General features: G+C 43.3%; 1 long non-coding RNA gene across 1 annotated transcript in view; it reads right to left on the reverse strand.

Annotated features, from left to right (window-relative positions):
* Window positions 1-5910: 5910 nt before the first annotated feature.
* LOC135328619 (uncharacterized) overlaps window positions 5911-20581 on the reverse strand; it is a 79505-nt gene continuing 64834 nt past the window's right edge. The window contains exon 3 of the long non-coding RNA XR_010389583.1: window positions 5911-6218. This is a non-coding gene — a long non-coding RNA (uncharacterized LOC135328619). The remainder of the gene's footprint in view (window positions 6219-20581) is intronic.

Below are 20581 nucleotides of genomic sequence, written 5' to 3' on the forward strand. Positions count from 1 at the left end.
AATTGTCCTGCTGGATGAGAGCCAGGATCAAGCCCTGACACTTGTCCTTCCTGCCAGATTGCTCCCAAACTGGACAACAGGAGGAGGACCCCATGCTGTTGGGAAGGGGGTCTGTCCTTCTTTCCCCATCAGCACTGTGTATAATCCTGCAATTTGCTAGCAACCAGAGGAGATAGGAGATTTCTAATTTCCCCAGGCCTGGTGGCTTTTTTTGGAGACAGTCTCCAACCATCCTGAAAGAGATGGTGAAAGTGTAAAGTCAAGAGAGTGCCTTTTACTCTGGCCTATGGAATATGCCCACACTAGATCATGTTCAGAGGACTTGACTTCACGAGGGACTCTGGCTCCACTGATCCTTGAAAATGGTCTTTGAATTTCTTATACTGGTCAGCTTCTTAAAATCCCTCCAGGCTGGCCGATGGGACTGTTGGCTGCTTTCATGTTCGTCCTAACATGTACCCACATCACTGACCTTGGCCTGTCCCCTGACTGCAGTGAGTTTTCCTACCTTGACAAAGCTTTTCTTTGCCTTTTTATGGAAAACACCAGAAAGCTGTGTCCTAACAGAGGCACTCAATGGCAGCTGCATTTCTTTCATACAGTAAGAAATTCACTGCCCCTGTTCTCCAGCACCACAGACCTTCCCTCTCAAAGCTGAGATCCTGCCTTGACACATGAAGGGGAACACCTCCATTACCCAGCCTGGATCTTGTCCAGGCATAAACAGGCGGGACATGCATAAGGCTCATACCTCCCCCTATCAGAATTAACATTCTGATCAGTTACATTGGCATACAACTAATATGCTATATGCTAATATTTTCTCCTGTTTTTTTGGACAATCCCCTTCTCAGCCTCTCAAACAAAACCATAATAGGAGACCAACCTGAGATGTCATTCCTTTCACTGGCAGAGTATTTTTTGATCTTCTTCTATAATATTACGGCTCTTTTTTTAAAGCCATCAAATGTAGCTAACCTTGCCATGTCCCAGCAAACAGGCACTTTGTTTGTTGTGTCATGAAAATGAACAAAATATTTTCATTGTTAAATAAACATTTATTCAAAGGTTCAGTGTGACTGCTTAAAGCTTAAGTAAATCAGTCACTGTAGGTTAACCTTTGCTCATAACACTATTTTTCCTTTCTGAAAGCACTGTAACCATCAGATCTCAGAGTTACATGGCTTTTCAACATGCCACAGTCAGAAGAAATACTTAGCAGAGAAATCTGGCACAGCAAATACTTTTCCACTGAATGCTCTGTGGAGCTCAAGGAGTTTATGCGTTGCTGTGCTGTATCTTAAGGACATTAAAGATACAGTTTCAGCCACAACACATCTGGAAAAATACCATGAACGTGAAACTATTGAGAGTTGAGGAGAAGTTAATATTCCCTGGCACACGCATATCAGCACAGTCCAATTACACAGTTACGAGCATGCTTTCCTTCTAAATCGACTCAGTGGAACAGATCCCAACATGTCATACCAAGGTGTTTGTGTTACAAAGGGTTATTGTGCTGTGGTATAGCCAAAGGAGATGAGAATAAGAAGATAGAAGAAAACATTTGCTAGGAATTCAGGCTGTGGCAAACAATGGCTGTTCTCTGCCCTGACAGAGCAAATATTTCTGTACCTGCAAAGCTCCAATTAACTTGGGTAAGCAGAAAAGTTACCTGCTTAATTGAACAACACTAAAATGGAAATCTGAGAAGAGCAAGGTGCCTTGCCCACTGTAAGGCAGGGCTTTTTGTTTTTCTTTAAGAATTTATTCCTTCTCCTGGTTAATAGGGATGGCCATTTCCCTGTGTCTGCACATCGAAAACAAGTGATGGCACTGCACAGAGTCAAGACAGGAAAAATTTCATGGATGGGGCACACCAATGAAATACTTTCTGCTGCGGGAGGCCATTTTTAGAGCAGGGTAGATGATACAACGGAGGTGAACAAGGTGGGTTCCTTTTCACTGCATGTGGCTGAGCCAGCTCATACTTATTTCAGAGGGGATCTTAAAGGAACTTCTCATTTCCCTGGAAATTCCTTTTTCTCCTGCCGTAAAATCCTGGAGCACTTTTAATTTGGATGAAAACTGGGCTGTGTCAGGAGCTCAGACTGTGGGGAATGCACCTTATGCATCCTGGCTACCTTTTGGAACTGCTGGAACTGCTCCCCAACTTGCTTGGACTAAATGTCTCAGCTCTCCTTCCTCCTGTGGAGATTTTTAGTGGCAGTTACACGAAAAGTCTCAGCAATGTTTAAGCCATGTGCAGCCACGGCATCTGCTGTTTGTGGTTCACCTGAACTGGACTGTTGTGTTCCAGGTCAGAGGCTGCACGGGCTGCAGAGATCTGTTGATGGGACCTGGGGGCTGGGTTAAAGGGGCAAGAGGTCCCAGTTCTCTCCCGTTCCTTGGGAGAGTGGCAGAGGCTTTAGTAGAGTGAATCCTGGCTGCCCTGGAGTAAGGCAGAGTGTAGGCTTTACAGAAACTCAAGTCTGTGGCCTGTCCGGGAAAATGTTCAGTCTCTTGCACTCTTTAAAACCAAAGACAGAAGCTGTTTGTGAGGGAAGGCTGTAGTCAAATGCAAGCTAGACAGTTTATTGCAGAGATACCTGGAAATCTGCAGCCTCTGATTGCAGGAGGTCAGCTTAGATAGATAGACTTCAGTTTCTTCACAGAGGATCCACTGAAGCCCCAATGAGCTGTTGCCAGTCTCCCTGTATGGCAGCTGTCATGTTTCTCTGCTCTGCCAAACCCAAGAGTCTCTTTCGGCAATGCTGTTCTTTAACATACAAGATGGACCTCATTTCTTCATCTAGCCAAACCTAAAACCTCCAGAGATGCCTTCCCTTTTCTTGCCTGTGTCAGGGCCACTGCAGTGGTCTGCGTCCTCCTTACAACTTTGCTCTCGAATCTTTGTGCAGATAATTTGACCATTTCCTAGCAAAGTAACTAGGCCTAGATGTAAGGCTGGAAGATGGAGAGGCACCTAAGGAATCTAAGGCCTGATTAGCAACTCTCAGAGTACCGTGTGTTCCCAGTCGTGAGAGGCTCTTCTGACCATCCTTCTACATAACTCTCCCATTTACAGCACCAGACATGGATATGAAAATTGTCTGGGCCCCTAAAGGGAAAGGTTACTCTGTCATAGCCTTTCTGAAGCACTGTCAGACATAAAAAGTGCAGTAATCCACTCCCATGTCATTTGTGAGCTTTGCAAATTGTGTGTTCAGAATTGATGTGGGGCACACTCCCCATTTCCTCACAACTTTATGTGGAAGTTGGTTTCTTTCTCATCCACAGGCACACTGAGGTGGGTCACATGCAGATTTTATGGCTAAGTGAAACCACAGGTAGTCCTTTCAAATCCTAGGACATTTCAGTCTGTTCCTGGAGACCACGCAAGAGAATACATGCAGTATGCACAACATGTAACTTAGGTGATATTGGTGGTGTAAATGCAAGCTGGCAACCCTGTGAGATTAATTTTCTCAAGTTCCTTCTACAGTCAATGGAGAAATAAGGCCAGGTTGGTTCAGAAGGAACACCTAGCTTAGCTGCTTCAAATCTCTCCACGGAGAAAGCCTCTTTCTGCTGACTAGAGGAGGATTCTAGGGTGAAGAGACTCACTGAGATGAAGATACCTGTTGTGAATCCCACTTCTCCCTGACCTGCATCCTCTCACACCCTTAAAGGCTGGGATTGGCCTGCTGGGAGTTGTAGACAGCGCGTATTGCTCAAGTGATGGTTCCTCACTAGGGGACAGCACCAAGTTTAACTTTCTCCATGCTAGGTTTCAGTGAGCTACAGTCCCTCAGCCTTCGGTCACAGGGACCCTCACTCAACATACTGAAATGGGTTTCTTGTATGATCCAAAGGGCATCAGATCTGACATATCTGATCCAAAGGGCATCTCAGCCAATCAGAAGGTGATGATTTCCAGACTGGCCATCAGACTGCTTCAGGCTATAAATATACCTATTGAAAAGGAAGAAAGCTCATACGTCTATAAATGGGCAAGACTTTTGCCTCTCCAGTAGTTGCTGCTGGAACGCCCTGATGGAGATGTTATGATCCTCACAGCCCAGCAACCACTGCCACTCACCCAAAGCTGTGTTAGAAAATGGCTGTGCTCTGTCACAGTCCTTTCCCTTTTCTCCACCTCTGAGTAACATCCATCAACCCATGCTGCTTCAAAACCGCTATGGCTGTGGTACTCTTCTGCTTAAAGAGCTAAGTGATTTCCTCCAAGTTTTTCTTGAGGTAAACCACTAACCCAAGTCAACTGTGTACAGTGTTACTGGTTTGAGCCTCACCCTAGAAAAGTTTCGTCAGCAATCGGAAAGGCGCTAATACATCCTGTCCCTTGCACCAGTACCAGCAGAGAAGGTCATGTTGGGTGACTGGCTGGAGATGGGAGCGCCTGTTGCAGGGCTTCCTGCTTGTGTTGTGTGGGTACATCACCATCTGCTGTCTGGGGCACACACAGCCCCTTCGATGAGTCCCTGGCATGGACAAATCCAGCAGAGATCCCTTTGAAAATAGCCATTGCAAGAAAGGGTTTGGCCTTGAAAAAATATCATTTAGCTTCAATGATACAAATATGATTTAGTCATCCCTTTGAATGGAAAATTGCAAACAAATGGTTGTTTTTTTCCAGCCACGCTGCAAAGTGAGTGCTCTTTGAAGTAATTTGCCCCTGAGGCAAAACACATAAAAGATACACCCCTGTTCAGACTAGCTGCAGCTTGCTGGGGAAAACACACTCCCGCAGCCTGTTTTGGAGTGACTCACTAACAGTGTTTATCCTTCATTATGATGCAGATTCGGTTCATTAGTTGCCCACCTATTATGTCACTAATTAGAGAGCCTTAAATGACTAGGACAGTAGGTCTTCACAACAGCTTGGCAGGGTGGAGGGAGCGACAAACAAGCCAGAAACTAGATGTGAGCTCCCTTTAGAGATGCGGGAAGATGGGAAGAATCAAGAACAAAAACTTGTCTGAGGCTTTGTCACGTGGCTGCCAGAAAAAAGAGATACTCTTTTCCTTGCTTGAATGTGGGCTGCAGAGGGAATGTTATGCCATAGTGGGCTTATTCTGTGCTTATTGGTAATACGAGGAGGAAAAAAGAGCTGGGCAAAAAAAAAAAAAAACCTGCATCATTTTATACCTACAGCATCAAGCCTCATGCAGAAAGTAGCAACCAGATCTAATGTCCTACTTGGACGGAGTGACAATGCTGTACGCTGGGTGAGCAGTGCACAGCACACAAACAAGTTACCTGGAGGAGAAGCTGCAGTGTGACCTTACAGCACTACGCACTGTAAATGTGTGTGCTCTTAGCTCACAGTGAATACAAGGTCTAAGAGCATGCTCCCGAGCAAAGATATCTAAGCATCTAACACACTGCCAGTTCTTTGCTTTTTGCTCACTCCAAAATAAGCGTGGACATTAATGGCTATAATAAAACGGCAAAGAAGCACACAACTGCAATTAGTGAAGCAGCTAATGGGATAATCTAAATTGTTTGCAGAGAAATACCCCTGGTAGCAGAAAGAAGAGCCTCCCACCTTGTTCTGCTGGCCTGCAGACAAGGGTCTGAGGAAAAGAAGGCAATCCAGCTTGGAAACAAAGAACTGCTTGGAAGTGAGAACTTGAGGAAGTTGAAAGAGCAGCCATCAAAATGTCGGTTCTTCATGTCTGCAATTAGCAACAGAGCATATGGGGCAGTGGGAGGACTTGCTGCCTGCTTGGAGCGGAGCATCTGTTACCGAAGAGGAATAACAGTGCCAAGCTTTCCACCGACAGCACACAACCCTCCTTGCAAGGCAGATGCACACCGGCGTGTTGTGCCTCCATGCCCCGTTCTCTCTTGCACAGAACCATGGCACATGCAAGGGGCTAATTACACACTGCAAGCTGGAAGGGGGACATGTCATGCTTAGCATTTGGCAACAGGGTTGTCTCAGATGCCAGCTTGTCTCCTGTCTGTCTCTTTTAATTGAGGCATTTGATATTAATACTCCTCACCAAAGTGTTGGAGCATCCTTAGAAGAGAAAAACGTTTTATCTGCAGGAAGTGGTTAATGTTTAACCCTCCGGTTTTGCTTTTTCCTTTTTCAGTGCATCCCTCTGTTTCATATGTTTTGCAGTGGAACCAGCTGCACCCTCCTTTCACTGAGTCCTCGGCTCTTGGCATTCACTGAAAACATTTTCCAGCTGTGAGATGAAAGGTAAAAGATTTAAAATTATATAGTGAACAGTAGACCTCTGAAACAGTTTATTCACAGGGAATCTGACATATTCTGTGCTAAATATCACAGGCTGCAAGAAAATCTTTGAGTGTAGCAACCTGGCAACTTTTTTTCGAATATGTAAAAATGGGCCACCCAGGGATTTGAAATTTTCTGCCTATGTTACCTGGCAGTGGGCAAAATCCACATTTGGCCAGAGGATCCCAGAACTCTTAACTCTTCAAACCCAAAATATGCAACCTGGGAACCCAGTGCAGGCAACCCGGGGCAGCAGCCACTGCCCAGTCCTCTAGGTAACCTTCCTGGTAACTAGCAGTTCGGCACAATTACTTACCAAGCTGCGGGGCAGTTGTACAGGGCCATCCTGCTTAGATATTCATGCCCTTCCCTCCATGTATCGTCTTTTCACATGTGCTTCACTCTCAGAATTGCAAATTCCTCACACTCCCATCACGAAAACACTCTCCTCTCACCCCCAACCTCCCTTTTGGTGTTTTTCCTTCTCTATGGTTTCCATTGCTTCAGTTGCTCAGATCAAGAACAGTAATATTTTCACCGCAGCTAAATAAAACACACCCCACCCACTCATTGCCACAACTTGTCTTTAAACTAGCTGGAGCAAAAAAAGTTCCAACAGGTAAAATAATAATTTACTGTGGGCTCAAATGAGCCTTGGAGCAGTGCAATGCTCTATGAAATTGCACAGGACAGAGCAGGTATTGTCTGCACCTGAATTCATTAGACTTTAATAGAAAAGGTTGGAGGGTGGCCCAGCAGAAACCTCAGATCCAGGCCCTGCATCCTATGCTGTCTGCACATTTCTGTCCCACTCACACTCACCACGAAGCCGCCCAATATTCAGAGATGCTTAAGATCCTGAGATGCCTAAAATCCAAACTCAAATTTGCCTGATGCTCCAGGTAAAATGGAAAAATGGCCAAATAGAGAAAAGAGCCTGGAGGTGCTATTTCTGTTGCTCATGCCGATGCTCAGCATCTGCTTTAGAGATGCATCTGTGTAACTTTGCTGATGCTGGGAAAATCTCACAGCCCTCAGTGACTGTCCTTCACTCTGGGAGGCACGCGAATCTTACACTGTCATGCTCAGTATAATTCAAGGCATCTTCACTTTTAGCAAGATGTAAAAAGCCAGCCAGAAGAGCTATGGAAAGAGTGAGAAGAGGCATGACACCTGACCTATGTGACACCATCTAGAAGCAGCAAACGCTTGACAACGGAATCTAACCTGTCGGCTATATAATCTAAGCTGACCACATGGATTGCTGTTACAAAAGAGAAAAGTGAAACCATGTTTTCCCAGATTGCAGAGATTAATCCAGTCGGAGGAGATCCCATTTCCATAGTAACAGCAAACAGCTCTCTGCCCCCCTCCCCACTGCACCTTCTCGCATGCAGGTCATGAATCAGGTTTGGGGCAAGAGGGGGGCATCCAGCAAGAATGTAGCGAGGCCCAGCAAAACCTGAAAGGAAAGTGACCCGCAGGTCAGCTGTCCCTGCTGGCAGCCATGGAGAGGGGTGCAGGACTGGAGGCCCTCAGTCCCACCGCAGGTTTGGCAGAGCCTCATGTGTCCAGGGGAGAGCTCTGGACAATAAGGGGCATGAGCCGGCGTGAAGCTCAGCGCAGCCCATTGCTCACCCAGTGCCATCCTAGTCCCTGCGCCCCTCTGAGCAGGGCCTGCCGTGAGGAGTGGCAAATGGTTGCTTCCAAGGACCTTTTGTGGTTGCCAAGTAACTGGCTGTACTGCAGTGAAAAAGCTCACATCAATTCAGTGCGATAAACTGATGCAAAGGATGGAGCAAATGCTCCACTCCGAAAAGAAAGGGTGGGGAAGTAACCCAAAACACCAAGTTGAGCAGTGACTGATAGCATTGCTCCCACTTGCTTTTTCCCTGCAGACCTGACGATGAGAAGCACCTTTAAAATGGAAGTTGTGAAACCAGCACCCCTAAGGTCCAAATCCCTCTGTGTTTGCCATGTCCTTTCCTTCCGTTTTTCCACACTGTTGTTCATGTGATTGTTTTTCCGAGATTCAAATTGAGTCTCAGGCCAAGAAAGACCTGATATAATTTATGAAGAGGAAGTTTGTGAGCGTCTACCTCATTTAGAATTTGTGAGGCTTGTGAATTACTGATGCAGAAAATGTTTTTCCAGCAATGCCTGGACTGGTCCTGTCAATCACATTCGTATGCTGGTACGTATAATATACAGCTTCTCCAGTGTTTTCTTCAGTGCAGTAAAATGACTGTTTTGATGCTGGACTATAATGTGTTGTTTGCTTGTATTACCAGGATGCTCATAAGCCACAAATCAGATTAAGGTTCCCTTGCGCTTGGCACTGTAGAGACAAGGAGGAAAATGCCAGCCGTCCCCAGGTCCTGTTCAGAGTGGGATAGGAAATAAGCACAAAGAGACACGGTGACCTGTTCAAAGCTGCACAAGGAGTCAGTAGCAGATGGTAAATCAAGTCTAGATTTCTTTTCTCTCATGCAACTGCCTTTCATGAGCCCTTGTTCTCTTCACAGACAATATCACCTTTGGCTTGTGTAACTTTTAGTTGATGAGTTCAAACAGGTGGTTAAACTGGATCTTGGTTAAGTACATTGAAAAAAATATAAAAATGGCTAGATACAACTGGGATATGGCAATGAAGACAGAAGTAAGTGCAAGGTTCAAGCTATCATCGTAGGAAGCAAAATCTAAATCATTGGTTCCAGAAAGGAAAAGGCAAGAGAGGAAGCTGGAGTGGCACATTCAAAATTCTGAAAGGTTAAAAATGAGAAGCACAAATCCCTTTTCATTACTTCCTCCCCTAAGGCTCGAAAGGGGAACATTTGATGCAATTAGAATACTGCAAACGAGCCCCAACAAAATGGATCATTTCTTCATGCAGTTTATAATTAAGCCTTTCTGAGAAATTCAGTGGTAAATTGAATCAGTCATTGAATCAAATGTTGCATCTGAATTTAAGTAAGAAATGTATAATTTCATTTCAGCTGTAATAACATTTGTTACTGAGATAATAACTAGGGCCAGTCAAATTTAATGATTCAGGATATAGGCTGATAACTCTCAGAACCAGGAAGCTGCAGCAGTCCTTGGTACTCCCTTTGTCAGTTTGCTTGGATGGAGGGGAGATGCTTTCCTGATTCATGGTGGGCTCCACAATTTTTATCCCAAAGTCCATCATTTGTGGCAGGTGAACTGCAGGTGATTTGACGGCTCCTGTGTAAGTCAGAGTCACCAGATGGCATTGCCCTGGTTGGTGGAAAATGCTTGCCCATTCTCATATTGGTGGTAGACCTGACTGCTGACATAAGCTCAGGTAGGACATGCTCAGAGAGCTCCTTGGTTTCACACCAAATTGCAGATTTTTTTCTCTGTTGTCATACATCCCCAGCCCTGGTATATTTGAGCTAATGCAGCAATATTACCATTACTGCTTGAGGCCTCAGTCAGATCAGAATCCAAGATAAATAAAAGTAAAGATAAATCTCTCTTTCCCCTTATGTATTAAGGCATTAGGGAGGGCCAGCACACTAGCAAACAACCGGAACAAATCTGATCTGCTGTAAAAGGATTTTGTTCATCTAATAAAATGAATGTGTATTTGAAGAATTTTACAAACAGTTTTGCATAGCACTTAATAGATGGTAAACCCCACACAGATCTTTCCTGTCTGGATTTCAGCATGGTATTCACTCCTTTAGAGCAAAAATAAGACCTTAAGTGCAAACCAGAGACAGCCTGCAGCTTTAAATATCAGCTCTGGAGGGCAGCTATTTCAGCACAACAGATGCCTTTCTCTTGTGAAATTCCCACGCATGAGAGATGCTTGGGTTCATGTATGCTTAACTACTCCATCCTTCAGCACTTCATTTCCCTAGAGTGAGCAAAAGTTAAGGAGGGCTCCACATCCAGCAAGGACGCAAATGCTGTTTTGAATTACAAAGAACAAAATAAAGGACTCTCCCTGGGTAGCTTGACATGTGTTACAAATTCCTTTGTTGTAGGCATAGTCTTGGGTCTTTCTCCAGGGAATCCAAAGACCAAAAGGTTCAAAATATTTTAGCAACACAAAGAGCCCAGCTTAACCCCCAAACCTTGAGCAACCTCCCCCCAAAAACACAACCCCCAAAGAACAGTAGGTAACAGTCTACAAAGCATTTCTGTTGTGGTAACATGTCCCTCAGTGCAGCAGAGCACTAGCCAGCAAGGGTCTGCTCTTTTTAAGCAAGCAAGAGGAAAGCATGGAGGAGTTAGGACAAACACACATAAACTCAAAGCAGCCAGGGAAGCAGGAAGAATTAAACAAGAAAGGCTCTCTCAGCACAAGCATTTCCAAGTCATTTCTCCCTGATTTGGTCACACTGCTGCACATAGAGACTAGGTTGGTTGTATGGCTTGTCTGATCCCAAGCAGCTACCTTCTTTGCTTGTTCTCCAAGCCAGCCTTGAAAAGATTGGAGAAACACCGGGTTTTGACATAGTCTACCACAAGAAGGAAGATATTATCAGCCTAACCCTTGCATTGCTGAAGTACGAGGAGACACATGGAGGAGGAATTGTGCATCACAGTTTAGTATAAGGTTGTTAAGAAATAATAGTGAACCCCCAAAAGAGAGAGAAAAAATGCTAAGGCCCAATAATCTTTCAAAGCTGGTAATTAAAGATCAAGAAACACAGAGTCAAAAGGAATTTGAACTGTCCTGCCCAACAACCAGGAATATAAGCCTGACCAGGAATATAAAAATAGCATCTTCTTATAAAATGAAAAATCTGTGCTAAGCCACAAAGCTCCAAAGTAGCATCTGGTTCTTCTGTTAAAGTATCACCCTTCTCTGCCAGATACATTCCTGCTACTGTCCTTCCAAATGGAAAAGGGGCGGGGGGTGGGGGGGGAGAACTGCTCAAACATGATGAAATAAACTCATTACAAAAATCTATAGTAATTACAGATAAGGATGTGGAAGGGGATTCTCAGAGGAGAATTTTGCAGTGCTTCTTCCAAAATGATTGACTCGTCAGTTTCCTTAAATCTCGAGCAGTCTGGAGGTGGCTTAGGCAGGCCACCACGCCACCCAGTTCAGGTGCTTACTTGGGTACCTGGAGCTTGCAGGAACGGGCCAGAAATAGCATGGGGATCGAATCCTTGTAACGCTTATGAACATACCCAGAGTGTGAACCAACCTGGTGGCTGTGCTGAGAACTTCACACTCACTTGGGGTGTGAAGCTAATGAACGTGAACAAGGCTAAAATGCCAACCAGAGACAATCTGGTGAGCAATCCTAGCCAAGATCGACAGGCAAGCTAGCTGATCCCCATGAGTGCCAAGGTGTGATGGTTGTGCACTGAGCTGTCTGGAAGTCCCTCAAGTGGTCACAAAAGTGTTATTGGCCGATGTCTGCTGCTTCTGACAAAACCGTGCATTTGTCTTTCTCCACCATAACAATTTTTCCTCCTGCTAGATACCAAGTGGAAATAGACTTATCACCCTTCTGCTAGGTCTTGACTGGCAGCTAAAGGACTGGGTTCAACAGCTAAGAGTGCCCACTTAAGCCCTCCTTTAAAATGCCCTATCCAGGAACCTGCATTCTTTTTTCAAGCAACAAGGTAAAAAAATAGGCTTATCTAAACATTACTTTGTTGGGTGAAGACAGGAAAGGACAGAACAAATAACCCTCTGGAGGCAAAAGCCACCACCACTCCCTTGACTGCGACATAAAAAGATGAAAATTGGAGCCCTCCTTTCCTCAGGAAGGCAGCTTACCACTACTGTCCTCTCACAGTGTCTCCACTGCCATACTGTGAGGCCAACGGGATGACAAGCACTGAGGCCTTTTCACCCAGCCCTGCGCAAGTGGCTGGGCAGGAAGCCTGCGCGAGAGCTGCCAGTTGACTCAGAAGAGCTGAGCTACCCTTTCCACCACCTGCCCCTGCTAGCAGTCCTCTCCACGCTGCTGACCACCTCTCCTCCTCAGATGTCAGCCCCTTGGTAGAGGACAGGGGCACAGAGGCTTGGAGCAGGCTCCTTCCCGCAGGGGGAGATTTCCCCAGGAGCCTCCTCTCCTTCCCCCCAGCGGCCAGACCTTGAGGGCCTGCAAGCTACATCACTGGATTAGGGAGACTCAGGCTTTTTGGATACCTTTGAGTTGGCTAAGACTTTTCATGTCAGTATTACATCTTTCCCAGTTCCTTCAGTTTTACAACCTGTCTGTGTGGGTTTCTGTTCAAAATGGAAACAGCCCATATATTGTACAAGGTGCAAGGAGAACAGAGTATTTTCAAGCTTCCCTGCTGATTTTGTCCATCTCTCTTTGCTAACTTTCTGGCCTTTTGGCCCCGAGACATTCTTCAGGGGAATCTTCTCTTCCTCTTTAGACCTCGTCTGCCAATGTTATGTTAGACTAGTAGAAACTGCACTTTCTGAAAGGCTATAAAATATAGCTGGGTTGTCTGAAGAGGCCCCAGTTTACTACAATTTTGCATTCAAAACCTGTTCTCTACAGCTGTAATTTTTTTGTGTGTTAGTTATTTTTACAAAATAGATAGCAGGTGCTGCTTAAGAACACACAAACAATTGACAGACATTTTACTTATTTGACTCAGCATTTGCACAGTCAGCAGAAAAACTGGGCCCAGCTTTATTTTTTGTGACAGTTCAGTGGCTGCCTTTTTCCAATCATTTTCACACACACACCCCTCCATTCTCTCATTTCATGATCATGTCACTTATAGATCCATTGGAACTGGATTACTGATGCTGTGTTTGCTTATAGGCCTTAAAGTCTCCAAGCATCTTTAGTATTCTGTGAAGGACTGTGTTAAAAGACTTCTAAAAAATGGCTAGATTAGATCTACCACTTTTTTCCTGTTGGCTCTCTGGCTGTGCAATATAAGCAGACAAACTCTGAGCTAGATGTAATTATGGCATTAAAAAAAAATGAGTAAACTTAATGAGTGGACAATGGACTACCTAAAGGAATATATTTATTCCTTTTGACCTTCACGTTAAACTGCAATATAAGCATTTATTTTTCTCTGGTAAGATCAGTCGATAGTCCAAACATACCAAAACCAGACCTCACAAAGAGAGGTTTTCAATCTCCTTACTTAGTGTGACCTGTGAATACATTATTTTCCCAGTCCTAGAGCTACTGTAGTCTTTCTAACACACTTTTTGCTGAGTTTTTTTTTCAAGTGCGTTTGTGTGTGGAACAGAAAGAGAAAGAACAAAAGGAAAAGTTAATGATACACCAAGAGAGGGGAGAGAGAGAGAGAGAAGATAATCATCCATAATACTATGGCTTATGCAATTTCCAGATGTTTGCTAATGAATAAAACATAGAAGGGATGAAATTAAGAGGAAAACTTACATAAAAATAATCCAAAACCAAGTTCACATTTGTCTGAAGGTTTGCTGCAGCTCAGAAACCCTTTGTGTGAACCTGGACTGATTTATGATTTCATGTCAAAACCACGCCAGCCAGGGGATTTTGCATGGTTAGGTTGTGAGACCAGATGATTCTTACTACTTCCAGGGCTTATTCAATTCCCAGAACACAAAAGAAAAGCCAGGGGGTGCAGGCCTGCATGAACTGACATAAAAGAGAAAGACAGCAAATCTCTGAAAAGCACAAGGGCCAAGTTTTACATAGCTCCACTTGTGAACGAGGAATTTCCACCTATTCTTTCCACACTAGTGATTCCTTTGAAATTGCACCCTCTTCCCCTTCCAGTCCAGAGAGCCTAAAGTTACATGTGTCTTGGCTCTTCTATAACTACATAGCTTGGCCCTTGATCCTGATCTGCAATGCAACATTAAAGGTCTCTGGAATCCTTAGCCAGACGCAGATTTAGGACAGAGGAAGAAATCAAGGGAGTCTGTGCATGCTCTAGGTCATGTAAGGCAGGAGTGATCGTGCAGCTGTGCAGCTCCCACCATTCTCAGCATGGCTGCCTTGGCTTGCGCTAAGCTATTTTTAAATCACAGTATGCTATTTCCTCATGCTTTTCATGCTTTTATCTAGCTATTGCTTAGAAATGTTATTCTCATTTATTTAAATGGCTGGAATATCAAGCAGTCTTGATTTCCTTTCTATGTTGACTGCAAACTGCTGTTTCTCAGTCATGCTGATCCTTTTAAACACGCAGAATTTACGCTTCCCTTTACTGTGTCTATACTGCTCTGCGATACTGCTTTGTCTGCACCTCTGTTCATTGCAGCAGTGCTGAGGCTATACTAAACTGTCCTGAGAATCCCACAGAGGTTTTTTCACAACATTATTTGGGCTCCATTTCCCTCAGGGGAGAGTTATTCATTGCAGCCTCAACCTACACAGTGTGGACAACAGATACACAGCTGGAGGTCCTACATCCATACATTTTCTCTGACGTTATTCATCAGTCTGCTTCTCTCCTCTGTTGAAGACATCTTGAGGTTTTAGTGAAAAAAGTGGTCCTTTCTGGTATCAGAATGACTCATGGTGACAATAAGTAACCATCAAAGTACCTACCTGCAACTAAAGGTCAACAAATATCTTTGAAATACGGTCTCTTCTCTGTAGCTACACTTTTTTCCTTGATATGTATATGAATAGATCATCCTGCAGTGATTTCTGGGAAGTATAATGCAACTATCACTGTAGCTAAGGGTTACACAACTTACCTCTGAGTGGAATGTAAATGGCCACCAAACAGAAGCACGTCTCCTTTGGGCTTGCAAACAGCTAGGACTGGAGCCCCGAAACTCCTGCTACTGCTGCCGTTGCTACTGCTAGTTTCCAAACCACAGAGGGTTTGGGAAGCTCTCTCCTAGGCTACACAGAAATCATCGTTATTAGCAATTGTGTCTGAAAGAACGAAATGATTCTTGCCTGAATTAGGTCATATGGGTCTCTGTGTTTTGAGCAGGAGAATAATCATGTCTGCTTCTGGAAATGTGGCCAATTCTCTTTTTGTCTCTAGCAGACATTGGACAGTCTTTCTTGCCCAGTCCTCAGCTGGTGCCAGACAAGCGAACTCCTTCAAAGTGAAGGGTGCTGTACCACATTGTGCCACTGTGGAGCCCACGCTGTGGGACAGCACTTGCTCTGTAAAGTCATCTGGGAAGCATAAGGACTTTCAGAAGCTCTACTTTCAACTTTTCTTTCTGTAGTTCCCATTTATGTAAGGCATTTTATGTATTTATTCACTGGCTGTGATGTAGCAGAAGGTTATATACCATGCACTGGTTATTCCAGTGCTGCCAACCAAGCAAAAATGCATCCTGTTGCAATTCAGATTTGTGTCATATGCCGGTATTTTAGATTAACAAATGCATTGTCATAGAGCACGTTGGTCCTTGCACTGAATGAAGAGAGTTACCACAGCAATTCTGACAACTGTCAAGAGCTCCTGAGCCAAATCTGAGATCAGCAATTTCTTCTAAAAAAAATAACTAAGGAAAAAAACCAAAACCAATTAGACGGTGGCTCTGGGTAATCAGTTCAGTCAAGCCTACTCTTTGGAACATGTTCACATTACATGAGGCCTGTGCCACTGGAAGAGCACAAGCTGCAGGGATTCCTGATCATCATAAATCACTTCCCATTCCTGGGTGACTCTGGAATAGTTCATATTAAATAGTAGTCCAAAGTTACAAAAGTTTTATGATATTTTAATAAATTACAGATCTGTTGAAAAGGCTGAGAAAGCAAAAAACGTTCTATGTTTCATTTTTGCAATCAAACTGGTGAGCAGTTGCTGGGTTGGCCCTATTAATAAGATAATTCCCAAGGCAATCCGACATAAGACACCTTCTTAACCTGTCATTGCTTCGGGTTTCTCGCAGACTACCAAAGCAGGCAAAAAAGTAGCACATGATGGGACAAGATTTCCAAAATCTCACCTTCTTGACCATGACTTGACACTATGAAACAAGTTGGCACTTTGTTAAGTTGCATCTGGGATTGTTGGAGAAAAAATTAACTAATTCAATACCTCAGACTACTTTCCGACATAATCGCTGCTGGACCCTGTGCAGCTGCAAAGCCTGCAGAATTCCTTCCTTGGATCTGGCAAAGAACATTTTTTCCAATAGAGAAATTTTCAGTTTTACTGACTTCAGATTTTACAGTGTTGGCAGGAGATTTAGAAATTTAAGGCTAAACCCGAAATTAAACATATCTTACTGCACACTTTCTCAGCTTGTGCTCTTTGAAACAAGTTTGTTTAATTTAGGCTTATTTCACTTTATGAGGCTTGGGTTGGAAGAAAAAAGGCGATAGTTTATGGAAGCTGGTAGGGTTACAGGGCAAGGGAATCCCACCCTTCATTTGATCTTTTTTTGTGTGTGAACTCAAGTGCTTTCGGAGCAAGTTCGCCCTTATCCTCTAGCTGCCACTTGAGAAAGGAGGAGAAAGAATGTCTCAGCTGATGTCCTGGTTAATTCACTCCACTTGATCTTTGCATTAGAGACATCTGCTGTCTTCTTCATCACAGCGTTTCAAAGCAAGGTGATTCAAAGATGGAAGTGTCTACTCAGAAAATGGATATTAATGCACTTGCCAAAAGTCTTTTATAGGCCTGAGAGAAGTGCCTGAACAGATTCCAGCTTGTGAGATTGGCTTTGCGTCCCTGGTGCTGGGCTGAAACCTCCCACGAAGTCTTAACCAATGAAGCCCAACACAACCTCCTCTGTGGAAATGGCTTTTAGACCTAAAGCTACGTAAAGAGGAACACCCCTACATTCATCTCAGCTCTGCTTTTAAATGACAGCAACAGCAAGCAGTCTCTGGCTGAAATTTCAGAACCTTTGGTCATATAGATAGATTAGCTACAACTTATATTTTCAGAGCTGAACTTACTAGTAGTCTTTTGATAGCTTTGGTAGCTTCTATTAGGATATGTAGTATTGGTTGGTCTGCCTAGTTCATTCAGTTACTAAATTAAATAGACAGCTTGAATCTACTCTAATCTGAATTACCAAAGCAGACTGGATTCTCCAGAGGGGAAAGTGAACACAGCAACTGCCAGATTCACTGTCACTTCGGTCCTGTGCTCTGCCTCCATCCATGGTCCGTATCAGATGCTGCAGAGGGAGGTCCAAACATCTCTTGGAAGGCATTTGTGGTGTAACCGGCTCTCTGCACAAAAATTTCACCCCTATTTCAAATTAGTTAGAGTGTGATGTAAGCCCTAAAACAGTGGGTCCCAGATTTTTTTGGTTCATCTTGTCTTTCAGCAGTTTCAGTTGAAAACGCTATACTGGACCATGAAATTACGCTGCATTGCCTGTTGACTATGGTACAAAGAAAAGGTTTGAGAGAGACATTACCCTAAAGTCTGTCCTTCACAAAATATTCATGATGATGGTTCTGACTGTTTTTATAATCGATTAATCCAAATCTTCTCCACATCTTATGAAATTCTTGGTCTTAGAGACTTTCTGGGGTTGCATAGCTTCAAATGATGATTCTTTTAATCAGGTGTGGCAAATGCTGGCTCACAACCCCATTTCAGCTGGCCAATAGTGAAGTGCTATACTGTGTGCTGTGCAACTCATTCACATAACACATCTCTGTAGCAAGTCACGAGAGGGAAAGCTCTGATCCGGCCTTACATCAGTGCTTTCTTATGTAAAGTCTTGTGCATTTAAAAGTAATTCTTTATACAGCATTTGCACTTATCATTGAAAAAAATAGTAAAAATGACTTGCGGCAAAGATTTTTGTTTGCATTTCTTTTATGAGGAGTTCTCACAAGCATTCTTTATTTATTGTAGAAAGCTGAATGAAGAATAATCCCAGGAGGATGTTGTTGTACACTAATATTCTATCTTTCCAGGAAATTAAGAAACCTATGCCATCTCACCACTTTCTTATCTGGAATAATCTTCTGGAGATAATGGATGTTAATGTGTTTTTGCTAATTTCTAAGTAATTATTACTATTGCTATTCCATATAAAATTGCTTTTGAATCCTGCCCTGAGCTTGTGGACAGCACCACTTTTTAAAAGATGTCACATAAATAAAAAAATACATCTGGTATGGGAAGGTAAATGTTATTCCTTTAATATCAGCATTTTAATGTCAAAGATTGCTTCTACGTTTCCGAAGCCCAGTGCTTTTTTTCAGTGCTGTCATAGTTTATTAATGTTTTACTCATCATTATCATCAGTGGTTAAGAAAAAAATAATAGGAGAAGCTTCTCACTTGATGCACCATCAGGACTTCTATTCTGTCATTCTCATCTTCCTTCACATTTACTCCTAGTCTCTCCTCTCTAAACCTTGTACCACCTTCTACCAAACAAGTCAAGCCCAACTGATGACTTCAAGCAGTTGTGCAGTATTGTTTACAACTACTCTCCCCCCCCACCCCCATCTCAGTCCTTGCTAATAAGGACTCAGCCAAATTTTCAGAAGAATCTAGTAATTTTGCTTGCTCACAGTCAGAAGCCTCACTGGTGTTTGGTTGCTGTCAGGAAATGCTGAGCTCCACAGAGAACAGGTCCCTTTGGGATTCCAGGTTTGTGCACAAAATAAAAACTTCAGTAAGAGAAACCAGCTCCCAGGCAGCAAAAGCCACCATCCTGGTGGACTGACTGTACGAATGCAGGCACAGTGCATGTCTTCGGCTCACTGTCCTTCAGCATCCTCATTCAACCCTGCATGCCTTTTGTGAACTCTCACAATTCACTGAATTTTCCTGCGGGCTTCCCTGTTACTCCCATTCATCTCTCTTCTTCGTCTTCTCCAACAAATGTGTCTGCTGCACTCCATAAGCCTCCTTTGTGAATAATTTTGATTCCAGTGGAAATCCTGTTTCTGAAGATCGAGCAAGTTCATTGGCCCCTTCTCCATCCTCCTACCATCCTACTCTGTGTTGTCAGCTTGCTTGACCACTGAATTTCACTTCATGTTTTTGCCAAGTTAATGATTTCCCAGTAGCCTCCATAGATGGATATTTCATCTTTGACACATTTTTTTTCTTCTTCAGTTTCAGAAATACACACAACTTTAAGCCACTCTCCAATTACAGCTAAATTATTCCCTGAGGCAATTAAGGTGAACCATTACTTTGAAAGATGTTGGTAGTGTTTCAAATTAATAGCACCATTTGATACAGTTGTCAGTATTTTTCCATTAACGGTGCTAACCTCCCTGTCCTCCCTGCAAACCCATAAAATTGATCTGATTCCCATGGAGCTGATGTGAAGGGTCTAGGTGCAGTTTCTCCCCACGAAGCTAAAATAAAACATTTGCAAGGACCAGCTGATTCTCAGAACTCCCCAGTTCATTTGTTGATCTCTTTCATTCAACACATTACAACTCAAAAAGCTCTATTTTTCCTCTTAATCCCCTTTTAATCAGTAGTAGATCATGTTTCAGCAGGGCTTTAATGGATACTTGAGCATAGTTATGGAGCGCTTTACCCTTATGACTTGGCTGCCCTATAATCAGTCTAATGGCTTAAAATCCATCCGATTTCCTGGAATTCTTCTAAAGAGAACTGAAAGAAGCCTGACAGTGATAGAATTATACTGCTGTAGGGAAATCCGTCCATACTCATGTACACGCTACTGGTTACTCATTCCTCTCAATACATGCCTAGCAATGACTGTCCAGTAGATGTGGCGAGACAGTAGCAATGCTCACCCATGGGATTTCTAAAAAGCCTGTTTATCAATGTACGCACAACATATTTCCAAAGTAAAATGTGTAGTTACACTGTCCAGTGCAGCACTTCATTTGGCACTATTTATAAAGCCTTAAGCTCTTATTCCCTACTGATGGAGGATAAGGGGGAAGTTTGGGGCAACCTAATTCTCTAACGTAAATTCAAAACCCTTCTGATCTGTCTTTGACTTCAGCAATGCCGGCACCAAGCTAAGCCTCAGCTGAATGACAATGTCATCTTTGCTTAACTAATGCATACTTTTTTGAGGACTTCATGCATAGTTTTTGCATGTTTATTCCCTACTTTTTTTCTTTTCTTCCAGGCTCAGGTTGATTTTAAAGCAAATAAATATTAACATATTGCTCAGTCATAAATGTTGGCTTTTGAGATAAATCAAAGTGTAAGGATATGTAAAACCATTCTCCATTAATCTGATTGAACTAGAAAGTGCAAAAGGATACTTTAAAATGGCAAAGTAGGCCATTTAAATGCAACTATAACAACTGGAAAGCTGGTCTCAAGGAAACATCTTCTGAGATTAAAAACAGCTCAGTTTTGCAGCATTATCCTGACAAGATTTTAAAAAGCAGCACTCTCCTAGCTTTATATTTATAGATAAATTCCCGGGAGGTCTCAAATCATCTTTAGA

This window comes from Dromaius novaehollandiae, chromosome 1, assembly GCF_036370855.1.
Source record: "Dromaius novaehollandiae isolate bDroNov1 chromosome 1, bDroNov1.hap1, whole genome shotgun sequence".
Classification (NCBI taxonomy): Eukaryota; Metazoa; Chordata; class Aves; order Casuariiformes; family Dromaiidae; genus Dromaius; species Dromaius novaehollandiae.